Source organism: Felis catus, chromosome D3, assembly GCF_018350175.1.
Source record: "Felis catus isolate Fca126 chromosome D3, F.catus_Fca126_mat1.0, whole genome shotgun sequence".
Lineage (NCBI taxonomy): Eukaryota > Metazoa > Chordata > Mammalia > Carnivora > Felidae > Felis > Felis catus.
The window spans coordinates 79,553,515-79,572,120 of record NC_058379.1 but is presented as its reverse complement, the minus strand read 5'-3'; the positions used below and the strand labels follow the sequence as shown (position 1 = coordinate 79,572,120).

The 18,606-nt window shown below is 42.5% G+C and overlaps 1 long non-coding RNA gene across 2 annotated transcripts; it reads left to right on the top strand.

Moving 5' to 3' along the window:
- The first annotated feature begins 219 nt into the window (after nt 1-219).
- LOC123381084 lies at nt 220-17,780 on the top strand. 2 transcript variants are annotated; one of them, XR_006587572.1, is made up of 5 exons: nt 220-353; nt 4,414-4,498; nt 4,595-4,649; nt 5,652-5,738; nt 7,441-9,728. It is a non-coding gene; the product is annotated as an uncharacterized LOC123381084 (long non-coding RNA). The 2 variants fall into 2 exon arrangements; XR_006587571.1 differs by lacking the exons at nt 5,652-5,738; nt 7,441-9,728 and adding an exon at nt 16,899-17,780 and having other exon boundaries at nt 221-353.
- The last annotated feature ends 826 nt before the right edge of the window (nt 17,781-18,606 follow it).

Below are 18,606 nucleotides of genomic sequence, written 5' to 3'. Positions count from 1 at the left end.
CCATCAGACTCTCAGCCAGCCTTGCTTGAGGACTGTAGGAGTACAACATTGACTCCCGAGGTGGCCCTCCACCTTGTTTGGGCTTGAGCGTGCCCCCCCCCCCTTGAGGCTACGTGTTTCAGGCCCTGTGGAAGTTAACTTATGCCTTAACCAGGATGAGGGAAGGCTTGTTCTGATCTTCCCTGAATGGGACACAGAAGGCCCCACTTTAGATAACTACCCTTGACCACACCACCAGGCCCCTCCCTCTATAAAAGCCAGGGATGAAGGTCGGGACTTGGTGGAGAATAACCGCCGGGGAGAGCTGCACGGCGTTGCTGTCGTTGGTCCACTTGGTCTCCGTCTCCCTGCCAGTAAGTAACCTGGGCATGAAATTGTAAGTGGTGTGGAGTGGCTTGCTTCGTTTTTCAGTCTTAAAGTGCTTTCTCTGGAGGGCACTTTACTGTCCATCCTCCTCTTCGTCGCGAGCGCCATTTCCTGATATGGTCTCATGTGGATACCAGTGACTGGGCTAAGGCCGACGGGTACTTTTCATCATCAAGGACTTTCCTTTGTAAAAAGTGTTTATTTATTTATTTATTTATTTATTTATTTATTTTGAGAAAGAGAGTACAAGCATGGGAGAGGAAGAGAGAGACGGAGAGAGAGAATCTCAAGCTGGCCCTGTGTGGTCAGCACAGAACCCAGTGTGGGGCTCTGTCTCAGGAACTATGAGATCGTGCCGTGAGCCAAAATCAAGAGTCCTACGCTTAACTGACTGAGCCACCCAAGCGTCCCGATGACTTTCCTTTTGTGGGTGTGTTGGGCTTCTTAGTGTTTCCCATCAGTTCATTCCTTTATTGCAGGTTCTCTTTGTCCTCCTGTCCCCTGCTCAGTGATGTTCTTCCTGGATTCTGAACCAGTGACTTAATCCAACCCTTGATACTTGCCTGACTCACTGAACCGACCCAGATTGCGCACATCTGCTTTGATGTCCCACTTTCGGATGCTTGTTCCTGCCTCAGCTGGAACCTTCCCGGGCCCGGTTTCCTTATTCCTGTGCTTCTCCCCCATTCGGAGCTGTCAGCTTTTTTTTGTAGCTTTTAGGTCCCGAATGCTCGCTCATTATACATAATACAACGTGACAGCAGAAATCACGTAATTCTTAAAAAAAACTTTGGAAGCTGTTTGAGATGTTGTAAGTTGTTTCAAAAGTATATAAAGTACATCTCTCTACCGGTCTGTTCTCCTCCAGTATTTTTCTCTATAGACTCAAGGTCAGGCATTAACAAGGTGAGAGGGGACATGGCTGTGACTGGGAACAGTCAACACTCGGCTTCTCACAAACGTTGACTTGGTTCCACATCTCCACCTCTGTTCCCTTCCCCGCATGTTTGCACCTGGCTTTTAACCAGAAAGCGTGGTGATCTTGCTTTCTCGATTCGTGACCACTTCTGATGGGCCAGATTTATATTCCAAAGAGTTACTACAGCAAGAGGCGATATATATACGCTATCTACTACTGTGTGACCACTTAACACAAACTTAGCAACTCAAAACGGCACACACTTGTTATCCCACAGGTCCTGAGAGTCAGGAGTCAGGGCCCGAATGAACTTCTGCCTCAGGAGCTCTGACGAGGCGTGTGGGCCAGGGCTTCATATCTCCTCTGAAAGCTAGACTGGGGAAGAACCCGCTTCCCAGCTTATGTGCTGCTGGCGGAATTCAGTTCCCGGAGGATCGTTGGATGGAGGGCCTCTCTGTTCCTTGCCAGTAGTTGACCACAGGTTCTTCTCCGTTCCTTATGAGATGCCATTGTGGAAGCAACAGCCTGTCCCCGTTGCCATATTCTGTTGGTTAAAGCGAGGCGTAGGTCCGGTCCCTATTCAAGGGGAGGGGATTGTGCACGGCCTCGAACGTCAGGAGGCAACGTTCACGGACCCCAGCTTAGAATGTGCCCTCCAATTGTGCGGGGCGCCTGGGTGGCGCAGTCGGTTAAGCGTCCGACTTCAGCCAGGTCACGATCTCGCGGTCCGGGAGTTCGAGCCCCGCATCGGGTTCTGGGCTGACGGCTCGGAGCCTGGAGCCTGTTTCCGATTCTGTGTCTCCCTCTCTCTCTGCCCCTTCCTCGTTCATGCTCTGTCTCTCTCTGTCCCAAAAATAAATAAACGTTGAAAAAAAAAATTAAAAAAAAAAAAAAAAGGATGTGCCCTCCGCCAGCAGTAAACACTGTGCTGAAGTCTTGGACTCTGACGTTGTCTGCCTGCCTTCAAATTTCAGCTCCTCCATTTAGTCTCTGTGCTTCTCTGTGCCTCGGTTTCCTCATGTGTATAACGAGGATATAAGAGTACCTACCTTCGCCAGCTGTTGCGAGGATTAAATAAGTTGTGATATTTAAAGTTCTCGGAACAGCCTGGCATACAGTAGTGCCACGTAATGGTTAGCTGCCATCATTCTTTCTCTTTGCTGATGTTATTTGTAGGGAGGCAGAGGCAGCGCAGCGGTGAGGTCCGCTTTCTCTCTGAGATGAGCCTATAGTCCTAGGGAGGGACGTTTCTCGGTCACTTTCGCACTCACGGGATGTGTGCGCAGTGGTTTTAAGATAATTACAAATAAACTGCATGTTCTACATCTGACAAATTACTTCTTATCGATTTACGCAGGTTCCTCAAGGGGGAGGTGGGATGCCACAAATGATGAGTAACGTGGCCAACTAGTCAGACAGAAGAGTCTCTGGGGACCATTTGATAGTGTACAAAGTGGTTTCATCTTTCAGAACAGTTAAGATCGGACCATCAAATATTTATGGGCCATTAGCAGGAAATGTTGCCCTTCAAATAGTTTAAGGAGTCCATTGTAAGAGTTCTGGACGAAAACTGTTGCCTTTGGAAAGGGTTCTGTGTAGACGATGATCTTTAAAGACACTTTAGCTTTGTGACCGAAAGACTAGATTGACTAGGCCCCTATGGTAGCCTCCAGGTGGAAACTGTAAGAACTTTATTGACACAAGTGCCGTGGAGTATTAGGCAGGAGAGGAGGTTTAGAATGAACCCGGAAAACTCACAAAGTCTAACTCGTCAAGTTGAGAAATACGGCAAAAATGAGGATTTCAGAGGTATAGGCCCAAACCAAGTTGGAATAATCATTGCAACTCGCTATTTCCAGAAAGTTTGGCCCAGAACAGATTTTGTCTACTGCCGCAGCAGCCGTGCAGGCTCAGGAGGTGTCTGTCAAGACGGATGCAAACACCTGTCACTAGGATAAATGGCCGAGTGGCGGGGCTGAGCTAGCTTGGATTGAATGCTCCAAGGAAGGGTGTCCATTAAGACTGCATTCAGCTGCAAGTAACAGAACACCTAAGAGACAGGACTTAAACAAGTAAAGGGGTTTATTTGCCACATTTGTTATGTGCCACAGAAGGTGTGGAGGTAGATGATCTTGGACAAGTAAAGCAATTCTAAATGTCTTCGAGGACCCGGTTCTGTTTATCTTCCTCCTCTAGCCTTAGCAAGTGGCTTTCATTTTTGTGATTTCCAGAAGGCTGCTGCACCTCAGGCATCATACCTGTTTAGATAAGAAAAGGAAGGACAATGGCCTAAGGAGCTGTGCTCACTGAATCTGCCCCTTTAAAAAAACTCTCCTGAAAGCCCAGTGCAGTAACTTATTTTATCCATAGGCCTAAACTGGGTGACATAGCCACTGCTAGCCGCCAGCAAGCTTCCGAAAGAAAATATTTTATTTTTCCGGCCTCTTTCATAAAGGAAGGCAAGGGGAAAGGGCTGTGAATGGTTTTGGGGCTTCCAGTCCACAGAGCTTCCATAGTAGTATCTGGAACTCTGTGCACCTTGTCATTCTTTTTGCATATCTCTGGCTGGGGTTTTTTTTTTTTTTTAATTTCTTGTCATGTTTATTTTTGAGAGACAGAGCACGAGGTGGGGAGGGGCAGAGAGCTCTCAGCACAGAGCCTGAGGCGAGGCTCGATCTCACGAACTGTGAGATCATGACCTGAGCCGAAGTCGGACGCTCAACCGACCGAGCCACCCAGGCGCCCCAAACTATTCCCCTTTCCTATGAGCAGGGAGCCAGTTGAAATGTTCTGATGGGTATCAGAGGATGGGGTTTATTTGATGCCAATAATCAGCTGAAACACGTGTACAAAAAAAAAAAAAAAAAGATGTCCTATCTGGTCACACCCATCTCAAGAGCCACAGAAGATTTCCTACTTCTAACCTTGGGTGCAGTTATCTGAATAGTACAACTTTTAGTAATTTGTGCCTTACTGCCCAGTGGCCGAGAAGAGTGAACATAAATATTTTCTTGCCCGTAGGAGCCTGTCCTCACTGAATGGAGGCTTCTAGCTGGCACATGGCGGTGCTCAATCAATACATGACTGAGCAAGTGCTCAGCCTTCTCTCTGACTTGCTTCTTTCCCAGGGTCACAAGGCCAAGGCTAATAAAGCAACCTGCTGGCGTATAACATTAAGATTCTGCAATGCTACTGCCTGGTTTCTGTTGGAAGGTGAGACATGCTTGTCAGTAAACCCAGCATAAGCGCGTCATAGCCTGGTAAAGCGCCTTCTCAATTTTCTGTATCGCTGTACTGCCTGTCTTCTAGGAGGAGGATTTGCTAACCCACTTTGACCATGGTGTTCTCATTTTGCACCATCAAGGTAAATGGCTGGGATCATTTCTTGATGCTGAGATGAGAGGGCAGAGAAAAGAGGCAGGAATCTGATTTTCCTTTGTCAGGGTCACTTGGCAGTGGTGTCTGTGGGTGGAGGCGGGGGGTGGGGGGGGGGAAGGGAGTTGGACGAGGGAGAAAGCGAAGTCCGTAAAGATGAGATCCTCTGGCTTGATTCCCATTCAGGAAGATACCAAGTCTTTGAGGAAAACACCTATCTGGTTATTAAGCAAGCTTGCAGAGCATGTGTAATGAGACCGAAACCAAATGTTCGCTCGCCATTTGGTCAAATTGCTTCGACGCTTCATTGACAAGAAAAACAAAATGCTTAACGGAACCGGTCCTATAAACGGAGGAAATTTGGGGGAAAAAAAAAATCAAAAACGCTGTCTAGACAAAATATTACTTGTCTTGTCCCACCCAGCCTCTGGAAACTCTAATCCTTTAAAGGCTATCGATTTCCTTTTGTTTGATGTAGCAAGGCACGCTTTCTCACGACTCCATTAAAACCCATTTTTCCAGTGGGCAACGGTCTTGATCACATTAACATTCATGAGATGGGCCTGTGTCCCTCTTGTTTTTTTATTATTTTTTTAAATAAAAGACATAGAATCCAGGGATATTATTCAGTCGTAGTGGCCCATCACCCTGGGACAACATTACTATTGCAATTGCATTAAAAGCCCTAGTGATTGGAAGGGAAGTAGCAATAATTAAAAAATTGTTGCTTTTAGGCGACAACTAGAAAATGCTTGTTGTGAATATCCTCTCTAGCTTGTTTAATCAAGAATAGAAGCAAGCACGCTCCAGGCAGCTAGAGATGCTGCAGAGGTCCGCAAGGAATAGCCATGATGACTAGGCCAAAATCTTCCTCATAAAGGAGGGAGATACCATGTTCTTCTTCTAAACAGTCTTCCAGAACCTCCATTCCCAGATAAGAAGACCTAACTCTCAATTACAACTTGGACTCCCTCTCCTCTTCCTTTTTTAGGATATCAAACGAGCACTTTGCCAAGCATTGTGCAAAGAGGTCTTCTACCCTTGTTTCATTAATTCTCACTACAAACCTAAGACGAAGGTACAACTCTCATTTTATAAACTGATGTCCATAAGCATCTCGCCCAAGGTGCTAAATGGTGGAAACCAGAGTCCAAGTCAGATCCTTGAGAGTCACAGGCTGATAGAGAAACCCTCCTGGGCAGTGTTGTAGTAGCAGGAGCTAAGCAAGAGCAAGGAGGCTACAATTCTCCAGCAGGGGCATCTGCGGGTAAAGAGGGGTTCATGGGAGGGACGGCCACGTGATGATGGATTGGCTGGGTGCTCAGGTACAAACACGGAACAGTGATCAATGTCCTGAAATAAACTTCCACTTGTATCCCTCTTCCTGAAGGCTTCTCATTATCTCTTTGGTTTTTACCCTTATGGAAGTTTTCACTGAGCCTTGCTCCCTGGAGTAGAGTTTAAACATGAGAAGAATAAGCCCCATACAAAAGTTGTGTTTTTAGCCAGAATGTGTACCAGGGAAAATATAACGATTCATGAGACCTAGTTTCCCAGATTACTTCCTTGACTATGCTGACAGGTGCCCCCTATATCACTACCCCTTCTCTGTAACGAGCCATTGTCTTAGCTCAGGCTGGCCTAACAAAACACCATAGACTGAGTGGCTTCAACAATGAGAATATATTTTCTTGTAGTTCTGGAAGCTGGAAAATCCAAGATGAAGGTTCTGGCAGGGTTTGGTTTCTGGCAAGAGCTCTCTTCCTGGCTTGTAGAAGGCCACCTTCTTGCTATGTCCTCACATGGCAGAGCAAGGGAGTAAGTTCTCTGGTGTCCCTTATAAGGGCATTAATCCTATCATGGGGGCTCTACTCTCCAGACCTCAACTAACCCTAAGAGCCTCCCAAAGGTCCCATCTCCAAATATCATTACACTGGAGATTAGGGCTTCAACCTATAAATTTGGGGGGTATACAAACGTTCAGTTTTTTTAAGTTTATTCTTATTTATTTTTGAGAGAGAAATGGAAGGGCAGAGAGAGAGAGGGAGACAGAATGCCATTGTCAGCACAGAGTCCAATGCAGGGCTTGAACTCTGAAACTTGATCATGGCGTGAGCTGAAATCAAGAGTCGGATGCTTAACTGACTGAGCCACCCAGGCACCCCAAACATTCAGTTCTTAACAGTCATCAACAATGTCTTTCTCAGGCCTGATGCTTAGGACACAACAAAATCACTTATCCAGTGTAAGAAGCTCCAGGGAGCACAGTGTGGCTATTGGGAGCTGAGCCCCATTCTGCAAGATTGGGGCACATCCAGCTTCAGGGAAGAGGAATCTGACCTAGGCATTCTCAGGGGCTGCCTACTTCACCTGGGTCCTCAAGCCCAGCTGTGTTCATCCGTTTGGGCTGCTCTAACAAAAACAGCATAGACCAGCTGGGTTAAACAACAAACATTCATTTCTCACAGTTCTGGAGGCTAGAGAGTCCAAGATCAAGGTGCCAACAGATTCAGTGTCTGGTAAAAACCCATCTCTTGGTTTGTAGATGGCCATTTTCTCGCTGTGTCCTCACAATGTGGAAAGAGCAAGAGAACTCACCAGAATCTCTTTTATAAGGGTACTTATCCCAGCCCGAGATTCGTTGTTTACCATGACAAATTCACCTGGTGATGTAATCACTTCCCGAAGGTCCTACCTCACTGGGGGAAAGGGGTTTCAACATCTGAATTTTGGAGGGACACAAACCTTTAGTTCATAACAACAGTCTCTTCCTATCTTAGGTCCTTCTCTGGGCATCTGATTTCTCCTGGTTCTCTGCTAAACCCCAAGGAGGGTCCTACAGGTGTCTTTCTTGCTGAGGAAACAGCATCCTTTCTTCACGTCCTGATTGCATTCTGAGATGGACTGACCCCATCCCCACAGGCACAGAAGTGCTGAACGCTGTCTCGGTTCCAATCTGCAGAGGCCAGTCCTGATGAGCCCCCCACCCATTGTTCAGTCTGCAACAGCCTTTTTCCCTTGGGCTGCTTTTCTTTTGTTGCTATTCCTTTTCCTTGGGTCTCTGGATTCATTTTACTACTTTGTCTTTCTCCCAGTCTCCTGACTGATGTTTCAACCATCATTAATGGGCTTACACACACACACACACACACACACACACATACATAATTCACATGAAGAAAACGTATGTGCAGTAGACACTGAGGAAAGGCCTAGAAAATGCAGGGTGTTTGTCCATCCTGTGAATGGATTGTTATTTAGAAGAGCCACTTTTTTTCTCTTAACCAAAGAACACTTAGTTACTGCATAATGAATAATTAAAAAGCCTCTTCTCACGATCAGAGTCGGGAGTTTTCTATATTCAAGTTAATCCAGCTTCTATGGCAAGGGAAAATCCTTATAAAGGATAATACCAACCCAGAATTTCTAGTTAATATGGAATCTCAATTTCTTTTATTGAGTGGTTCAGAAATGATTATTCTTTCTCTTAACTGGGGAACTGAGAAATGTCGAGGCAACTGCAGTAACGACCTTGGAGTTTTCTTGAGGCCAAGAGGCTTCACCATGGCCACCCATGTCCAAGACCATTTTGGAGGTAATGTGATACAGTCCCTCAGTAAATGACTGAAGAGGACATGAATAAGGACAAAGGGAAACTTAGCCTGGAACCTGGTGCTTTTGCTTAATTAAAATTACTGCTTTCTTACTTCTTTGAGAGTTCAAAGACCTACAGTGATTTCCCTAAATGGTTTCAGCTAACCTGATGCAGAAGGAAAGATGAGAATTAATGGCACCCTCACTGGAAAGTTTAAAGTCCAATTAGCTCTCAGGCTGGCTGAGTTTTGCTAATTCATCGATGGGATTCTGGGAAGGCGGGCAGGCCAAGCAGGCAGTAAGAGCTAAGTTAGAATGAAGAGCGCAGGGAAAAGCAACCAACCAAGGTGATTTGTTCCACATTTTGACCCACCTGGCACATAAGCCATTACTGATTTGTTACCTTGTTAACAGGCTCCATGAGAAACTTGGAATAGTGGCCCACTTACAGTTCAGATTAATTTTCTGTAACTTGGGAGGCTGTAAGTAAATGGATTAAAGAACCATTTGATCTTCAAAAAGAGGTTTATGGTTGCTTTGATGATTAAGTACCCAGGGGACACAATGGATTATCATGGATAATGGATTTGGAGAAGTGGGATATTAAAAATGAACTCTCCTCCCTGGCCATATAGAGATGGGGCTAAGAGGCTATGTGGAGACTAGGTTAACTCTGTCATCCACTTGAATGAACAGTAGAGATAAGCAGAATAAACTCAGTCAACCCAAGGGAACCCACTTTTCTCACTCCTGGGAGAAAAATTGAGTCTTGTTGGTGAAGCTTTGAAGTGTGACCTCCTTTATCTCAAGATAAATTCTTGGGAAAGTACCTTTGTAAGTATACATTCGGAGCTCAAAAGCACCCTAAGAAAAATGGCCGTTGTTTACCAGAGGTTTACTTCTGCCCAGTGAGCTGTATGCCAAAATCCCAACCCATGGAGAAGAGCTCCCGTACAGGGGTCTCTCTGGGCTACTTCTATCTCCATCCTACTCTGAGGCCACATGTACTCTGCGTTCTCAGTTGGGAAGAATCATTGGGGATGATGAAATGTCCTAAAACAAGGACGGTTTGGGGTGGCAGAGACTATATACATATCATAAATACATAGAGTATGGATGATTAATATGTATTATGTGCCCCTTGGGTGATCTCTGAAAGCCTAATTAATAAACCCAAAATATCATTGATGCCAACATATATCACCAGCCAATTTAAGGCAGAAGTGGAAATTCAGTAACTTTAACAGAACCGGCAGAGTAACAAATAAGGAAATTAAGCCAGGTGTGAGTGCATGCATATTCATTGGGTGTCGTGGGGGTTGTGTTTACCCAGAGAGCATTGCTTCTGATAAGGGGTCCAGGCTACACAGCTCTAGCTAAATGTTGCTGTGTTGAAATGTAGAGTCTGGTGTTACCAGATTTCCCCATTTTTCCAGAGAAAGTAGAAATGTGTATTTTTTTTAGTTGTTTTGAAATGTGGAATTTTTTAAATGAGAAATGACTCCCCATTAAAATTTTCTACAGGCTGACATTTCCCTGAGGGAGTCTAATTTATGATTTTTGTTTAAAGGTTAAGTAAGTAAATCACAACTAAATTAATGGTGATAAAGCTGTAACAATAATTTATTATCAAAAAGAAAGGATATATGGAATATTTAGGTGTAAATCTAACAAAATATGTAAAGGACATGAATGCTGAAAAGTACAAAACATCTGTGGAAGAGACGCATTGTGTTCATGGGTTGGAAAACTCAATATAATGAACATGTCCGTTCTTCCCAAATTGACAGATTTAACACTATTCTTCACAAAATTCCAAAAAGATTTTATTTTGTAGACATATAGACAAGATTATTCAAAAATTTATATGGAAAGGCAAAGGAACCAGAGTATGTAAAACAATTTTGAAAAAGAAGAATAAGGTTGAAGGCATCGATTTACCTGATTTCAAGATTTATTATACAGCTACATTAATCAAGACTAGGGGAGTGTTGCTAAGGGCATGGACACATAGATCAGTGGAACAGAATCCAGAAGTAGACACACCCATCGGACCAACTGATCTTGTTTTAAGTTTATACATTTATTTTTGAGAGAGAGAGCGAGCGAGCAAGCACAAGCAGGGGAAGGACAGAGAGAGAGTAGGAGAGAGAAAGAGTCCCAAGCAGGCTCCACACTGACAATGCAGTGCCCAATGTGGGGGCTCAAACTCACGAACCGTGAGATCATGACCTAAGCCAAAACCAAGAGTTGGACACTTAACCAACTGAGCCACCCACGCCCCTTGACCAACTGATTTTTGACAAAGGTGTAAAAGCAATGAAATGGGAGGAAGGATAGCTTCTTCACAAATGGTGCTGAAAAATTAGATCTCAGTGACAAACAAAAAAACTAAACTTCACACCTACACAAAAAGCAACTTAATAAGTTATAGATTTGAATATAAAGCATAAATTATAAAACTTTCAAAAGGAAACATGGAAAGTTTTTGAGTACCTAGAACTTCATAGAAAGCTTATAGAACACTAAACATATGATCCATTAAAAAAAAAATGGATAAATTTGACTTCATCAAAATTTAGAAGTTTTGCTCCAGGAGAGACCTTGCTAAGAGGATGAGAAAACAAGCTATAGACTGGGGGAAAATATTTACAAGCCACATATCTGACAAAGGACCCCTGTCTAAAATACATAAAGTACTTGAAAAATTCAATAGTAACATAATCTAACTAGAAAATTGGCAAAAGACATGAAGAGGCATTTCACCAAAGAAGATATACAGATGGCAAATAAGCACGTGAAAAGATGTTCCATCTCACTGGCCATTAGAGAAATGCAAATTAAGAAAATGATGAGATATCACTAGATATCTAGTAAAAGAGGTAAAATAAAAAATCATGATAATACCAAATGCTGGGAGGGTTGCAGAGAAGTTGAATCTCCCTTGCATTGTTGGTGGGAATGTAACACAGGACAGCCATTCTGGAAAATAGTTTGGCAGTTTAAAAAAAAATCTGAAACTGTACTTGGCATACTTAAACATTTATCCCCAAGAAATGAAAGCTCATGTCCACACAAAAACCTGTGCACAGCTATTTAGTAGTTTTATGTATTATAGCCCAAACTGGAGACCTATAATAGGTGAAGAGTTTAACTGTGCTACTGTACCGTGGAATACTATTCCAAAAGAAAAAAGAAAAAACTGGTGCACCTGGCTGGCTCAGTCTGTAGAACATACAACTTTTATTTATTTTTTTAAGAGAGAGAGAGAGAGAGCATGAGCAGGGGAAGGGCAGAGGGAGGGAGGGAGAGAGAGAGAGAGAGAGAGAGAGAGAGAGAGAGAGAGAGAGAGAATCTTAAGAAGGCTCCATGCCCAGTGCAGAGCCCAACACAGGCTTTGATTTCACAATCCTGAGATCATGACCTGAGCCAAAATCAAGAGTTGACACTTAACCACCATCCAGGTGCCCTGAGTATGCAACTCTTAATCTCAGGGTTGTGAGTTCAAACCCCATGTTGGGTGTAGAGATTACTTAAAAATAAAATCTTTAAAAAAATAAAGAATAAAAGAACCATACGATCCTATCAATCGATGCGGAAAAGCATTTGACAAAATTCAGCATCCTTTCTTAATAAAAACCCTCGAGAAAGTCGGGATAGAAGGAACATACTTAAACATCATAAAAGCCATTTATGAAAAGCCCACAGCTAACATCATCCTCAATGGGGAAAAACTGAGAGCTTTCCCTCTGAGATCAGGAACACGACAGGGATGTCCACTCTCACTGCTGTTGTTTAACATAATGTTGGAAGTTCTAGCATCAGCAATCAGACAACAAAAGGAAATCAAAAGCATCAAAATTGGCAAAGATGAAGTCAAGCCTGCACTTTTTGCAGATGACATGATCTTATACATGGAAAACCCAACAGACTCCACCAGAAGTCTGCTAGAACTGATACATGAATTCAGCAAAGTCGCAGGATACAAAATTAATGTACAAAAATTAGTTACATTTTTATACACTAATAATGAAGCAACAGAAAGACAAACGTATCCCATTCACAATTGCACCAAGAATCCTAAAATACCTAGGAATAAACCTAACCAAAGATGTAAAAGATCTGTATGCTGAAAACTAGTGAAAGCTTATGAGGGAAATTAAAGAAGATATAAAGAAATGGAAAAACATTCTGTGCTCATGGATTGGAAGAATAAATATTGTTAAAATAATACTACCAAAGCAATCTACACATTCAATACAATCCCAATCAAAATTGCATCAGCATTCTTCTAGAAGCTAGAACAAGCAATCCTAAAATTTGTATGGAACCACAAAAGACCCCGAATAGCCAAAGTAATATTAAAGAAGAAAACCGAAGTGGGAGGCATCACAATCCCAGACTTTAGCCTCTACTACAAAGCTATAATCATCAAGACAGCATGGTATTGGCACAAAAACAGACACAGGGACCAATGGAGTAGAATAGAGACTCCAGAATTGGACCCACGATTGTATGGCCAACCAATCTTTGACAAAGCAGGAAAGAATACCCAATGGAAAAAAGACAGTCTCTTTAACAAACGGTGCTGGGAGAACTGGACAGCAATATGCAGAAGAATGAAACTATACCATGTTCTTACACCATTCACAAAAATAAACTCAAAATGGATGAAGGACCTGAATGTGAGACAGGAAACCCTCAAAACCCTAGAGGAGAAAGCAAGAAAAAACCTCTCTGACCTCAGCCGCAGAAATTTCTTACTTGACACATCTCCAAAGGCAAGGGAATTGAAAGCAAAAATGAACTATTGGGACCTCATGAAGATAAAAAGCTTCTGCACTGCAAAGGAAACAGTCAACAAAACTAAAAGGCAACCAATGGAATGGGAAAAGATATTTGCAAATGACATATCGGATAAAGGGCTAGTATCCAAAATCTACAAAGAACTCACCAAACTCCATACCCAAAAAACAAATAATCTAGTGAAGAAATGGGCAGAAGACATGAATAGACACTTTTCTAAATAAGACATCCAGATGGCCAAGAGACACATGGAACGATGCTCAACCTCACTCATCATCAGGGAAATACAAATCAAAACCACACTGAGATACCACCTCACACTGGTCAGAGTGGCTAAAATGAACAAATCAGGAGACTACAGATGCTTGAGAGGATGTGGAGAAACGGGAACCCTCTTGCACTGTTGGTGGGAATGCAAACTGGTGCAGCCGTTCTAGAAAACTGTGGAGGTTTAAAAAATTAAAAAAATTAAAAACAGATCTACCCTATGACCCAGCAATAGCACTGCTAGGAATTGACCCAAGGGATACAGCAGTGCTGATGCATTGGGGCACTTGTACCCCAATGTTTATAGCAGCACTTCCAACAATAGCCAAATTATGGAAAGAGCCTAAATGTCCATCAACTGACGAATGGATAAAGATGTGGTTTATATACACAATGGAATACTACTTGGCAACGAGAAAGAATGAAATCTGGCCATTTGTAGCAACGTGGGTGGAACTGGAGAGTGTTATGCTAAGTGAAATCAGTCAGGCAGAGAAAGACAGATCCCATATGTTTTCACTCATATGTGGATCCTGAGAAACTCAACAGAAGACGAGGGTGGGGGAGAAGGGGGGGGGAGTTACAGAGAGGGAAGGAGGCAAACCATAAGAGATTCTTAAATACTGAGAATAAACTGTGGGTTGATGGGTGGTGAGGGAGAGGGGGAAGTGGGTGATGGACATTGAGGAGGGCACCTGTTGGGATGAGCACTGGGTGTTGCATGGAAACCAGTTTGACAATAAATTTCATTAAAAAAAAAGACTAAAAATAAAAAGGAACAAACTATTGATAGACTCAGCGTGGTAGGCAGAATAATGGCCCTTCCAAAGATGTCTATATCTTAATTCCCAAAGCTGTGAATATATTATTTTACATGGCAAAAAGGACTTTGCAGATATGATTAAATAAGGTGCTGGAGATGGGAAACTTATCCTGGATTATCCTGTTGGTCCACTGTAATCACAAGTGCCCTTAAAAGAGAGAGGGGGGAGTGTCCAAGAAGGATACGACAGAGATTGGAGTGATGTGGGTCCAAGAGCCAAGAAATGCTGGTGGCCTCTAGAAGCTGGAAAAAGTCAAAGAAATAGATTCTTCCTTTAAAGCCTCTAGAGAGCATTCATGAAGCCCTGCTGATACCTTGATTCTAGCCCAGTGAAACTGTTGTTCGATTTCTGAACTTCAGACCTGTAAGAGATGGAATAAATTTTGCTTCTGTAGTAAATTTGTGTGGCTTTAAGTCACAAGTTTGTGGTGATTGGCTACTGTGCAATGGGGAATAGATACTCAGCAGCTGGCATGGATCTCAAGGGCATCATGCTGAGTGAGAAGAGCCCACCTCCAAAGGTCACATACTGTATGATTCCATTGACATAGCATTCTTAAAGCGACAAAATTAGAAAGACAGTAAATCAGAAGTCACTGTTGGCTACAGCTGATGGTGAGGGGTGGGTAGATGCGCCTACAAGGGGGAAGCACGAGGGAGATCTTCGTGCCATGGAATCTTTCTGGGTTTTGATCCTGGTGGCAGTAGCACAGATCTACGTTAGTGATAAAATATTACAGCACTCTACATGGGATGGGTGCCAATGTCAATGTCCTTGTTCTGACACTGTGCTCTAGTTACGTAGGACGTAACCAGGGAGGAAACTGCATGAATGGTGCTTAGGACCTCTCGGTACTGTCTTTGCCACCATTTGTGATTCTCTAATGACTCCAGCATTTTTTTTTTTTAAGCGAAACAACAACAAAAACCAAAACCAAAAAAACCATGGCTGCTTCAAAACTTATAATGAAGTGTCCTTTCTGAAAATATCTTCTACTCTATGTATCTGTGGAGGTACTCAAACAAAAAGCTTTGCTGTTTGAAATCCACTGGCCTTACTGTGTAGACCTCGTAAAGTCTAACGTGGTGATTTAATTTAGGAATACCGATCTCAGTAACCCTTTACTCAACAGTTTACCGGTGCTGGCTCTTAATTGCTCATAAACACCTGAAAGAATATTGTTGCAGTTTTGACTGAGTTCTGGCCCACCAAAGGATTCATTCAGAATCAGTATGTTGAGGGATTTAAGCAAGTCGAATAATGTCCGCAGGGTATACTCCCCTGGAGTGAATTCTGAAGAACCTTGTATCCGTCAGCTCAGGCTGCCATAACAAAACACCATAGACTGAGTGGCTTAACAGGATTTATTTTTGTACTGTTTTCTGGAGGCTGCAAGTCCTAGATCAGTTGGGTTCTGGTGAGAACCCTCTTCCTGGCTTACAGACGGCCACCTTGTCACTGTGTCCTCGCAGGACAGGGAAAGAACCGGAGGAAAAAGAGACAGAGCATGTGCAGTTGTATACAAGCTTTCCAGTGTGTCTTCCCATAAGGACTCTAATCCCATCATAGGGGCCCCACCCTCATGACCTCACCTAAACCTAGTTACCTCCCAAAGGTCCCATCTCCAAATTAGTATCACACTGGGGGTTAGGCTTCAACATATGAGTTTGGGGGACACAATTCAGTCCACAGTAAACCCTGAAGTGGATATTCCAAAGTTTGAAGGGACAGGAAAGGAACTACGATTTAAATTCCCAAGAAGGTAAATAGTTTGGTGCTTATCACCCTAGGCAGTTTCTTGGGAGCTTGTTAGAAAAATAATCTATAAAGGGGAAATACCTCATTGTGAGTATAAAGTACTTTCAGTACAGCTATATATTTTTATGAGGATTTTATGTATTAAAAAATTTTTTAAGTTTATTTTGAGAGACACAGAGACAGTGCGAATGGGGGAGGGGGAGAGAGAGAGAGGGAGGCAGAGAATCCCAAGCAGGTTCCGCATGGAGCTGGAAGCCATGAAACTGTGAGCTCATGACCTGAGCTGAAAGCCACTATCAGATGCTATACTTAGCCGACTGAAGGACCCAGCGCCCCTCGTGAGGGTTTTAAATTGAGAAATATTCACATCAAGTGTGGCATCGATTTAAGGGTTTTCTGATGAAAAGTCTTTAAGTTTTTCAAGATCCACATATGAGTGAAAACATTTGGTATCTGTCTTTCTCTGACTTATTTCACTTATCATAATACCCTCCAGTTCCATCCACAAACTTAACAGAAGAGCATGGGAGAGGGGAAGGGGGAAAAAAGTTGCAGAGAGAGAGGGAGGCAAACCATAAGAGACTCTTAAATACAGAGAACAAACTGAGGGTTTATGGAGGGGGGAGAGGGGAAAGTGGGTGATGGACATTGAGTAGGGCACTTGTTGGGATGGGCACTGGGTGTTGTATGGAAGCCAATTTGACAATATATTGAAAAAGAAAAAGAAAGAAAGAAAGAAAGAAAGAAAGAAAGAAAGAAAGAAAGAAAAGTCTTTCAAATTGGACCTGGGCTTAGATACTTGTTCTGTGCATCTTTGGTTGTGTGTTGCTGAACTGAGCTACTTTGTAAGAGGGAGTAAGACCATATATTTGATTGTTTTAAGTGTTAAGTGAGATTATATAAGAAGTGCTTAGGACACTGTTGAACACCCACCAAATGTAATAAATGTTCCTTCTCTTCCTCTTCTCTCCATACCATTATCTTAAAAGTGAAGTCCCTTTATTGAAAAATACGATGTATTTCACAAGTGAAAAAAAAAATGGATGAAAGATTCAAAGGGATGGAAGAATTGTAGTATGAAGAATACTACCGGCAATAAATACTGAGAATCTGCAAGGTCAACATCTCGAGGCAAGAAAGATTCCTGAAGATGGGAGGTGACATAGCAGATACAACACTTTCAACCTGAAGTGAACCCCAAGATGACAAGGTCAAGATGTTTAAAATTACCTCCCCATGGATGATAAACCAGGATACCACCCCCAGTAAATTAATCCATCCAAGTTAAATAAACCACTAGGGCTTGAAATAGAAACACTATTTCAAGTCTTAACACTTTTTTTTTTCAATCTGAAGCAGAAAAGTCATTTCTTTCTATATCCCTTAAATGCCACTTCTATTTCTTCTGTTTCTCCCAATGGAACATCATTGCTCGTTTCACACGTTTTAGTGTTAGCTTCACCAGGGAAACCAAAACTGAACGCAGAACAAAGGAGACTAGACATTGGAGATCGACATTGGCTAGGTTGGTATTATTACTTTTTAAAAGTTAACCCAGGGTCATGACTAGGTAAGAAGGTAGAACCAATTTAGTGCAGACCATGCTCATAGGTTTTTCCAACATGATTGCCTTTGTTAAGCTCAGTGGTCTTGGGCACAGATGTAAATAGGACATGCCTCTAGAGAGTTCTGGGCAAAATAACTCCACCCTGAAGCAGAAACAGGAAAACCTGCTATTGAATCCAAATGACAAATGAGTCAAAGTACCACATGATACTATAATCACTTCATTACCTTCCAGTGAGTTTTTGAAAAATTCATTGCAGAAAGCAGTGAAGCTTTTGTAGAGCATTACACACTCGTCTGAGTAGCAATTTATCCTTATGTCCTACAGTGGTGAGCGTGTCCCTTTGCACACAGTGGATGTTCAATAAATGTTTGTATTAGTTACAAAAATACACAATTTCCACTGATATTATTTACATACAGATTTTAAAGTATTGCCTTGAAATACCTTCAATGTACATGTTAAGGGAGAACCTAGATTTCCTTGGCTGTGTGGTTCTGTGGAGTTGGACTTGAGCTTCTCTCCTCGGCCCGTGGAAGAGTTCTCTGATGGGTGACTTTTGGGAAAATGGAGTGCTCTGGAGGTTTTCTCTTTCAGATCTCCTTCACGTCTTGAGAGGACCATCAATTTCTTGATCTGTTCAGGGTATTAATGCTAAGAGCTGACTATTCCAGGCTGGCTAGAGTTCCATCTGGAAGTCTCCAACCCCCATGTGGATTTGTCTATTTCTCCCTGCAGCTCAATCAGTCTTGCTTCATCTGTTTGGAAACTCTTTTATTAAGTACATAAATATTTAGGATTGCTATGTCCTATTGATGAATTTAGCCCTTGGTAGTTTTGAAAAGAGCTTCTTTGTCTCTGGTAATATCACTGCTCTGAAATCTACTTGGTCTGATAAAAATACAGCCAAATATTTTTGATTAGTGTTAACATTGTAGATCTTTTTTCCATCCTTTACTTTATGTTTGAAATGTGTTTCTTAGAGACACCTATGTCCAAGTGTTTTTTTTTTTTTAATCCAATTTGACAACTTCTGCCTTTTATTGGGATGTTTCCACCTTTTAGATTTAATGTGATCATTGGTATGGTTAGGTTTAACTCTGTTTTCTTACTGTGTGTTTTCTATGTGT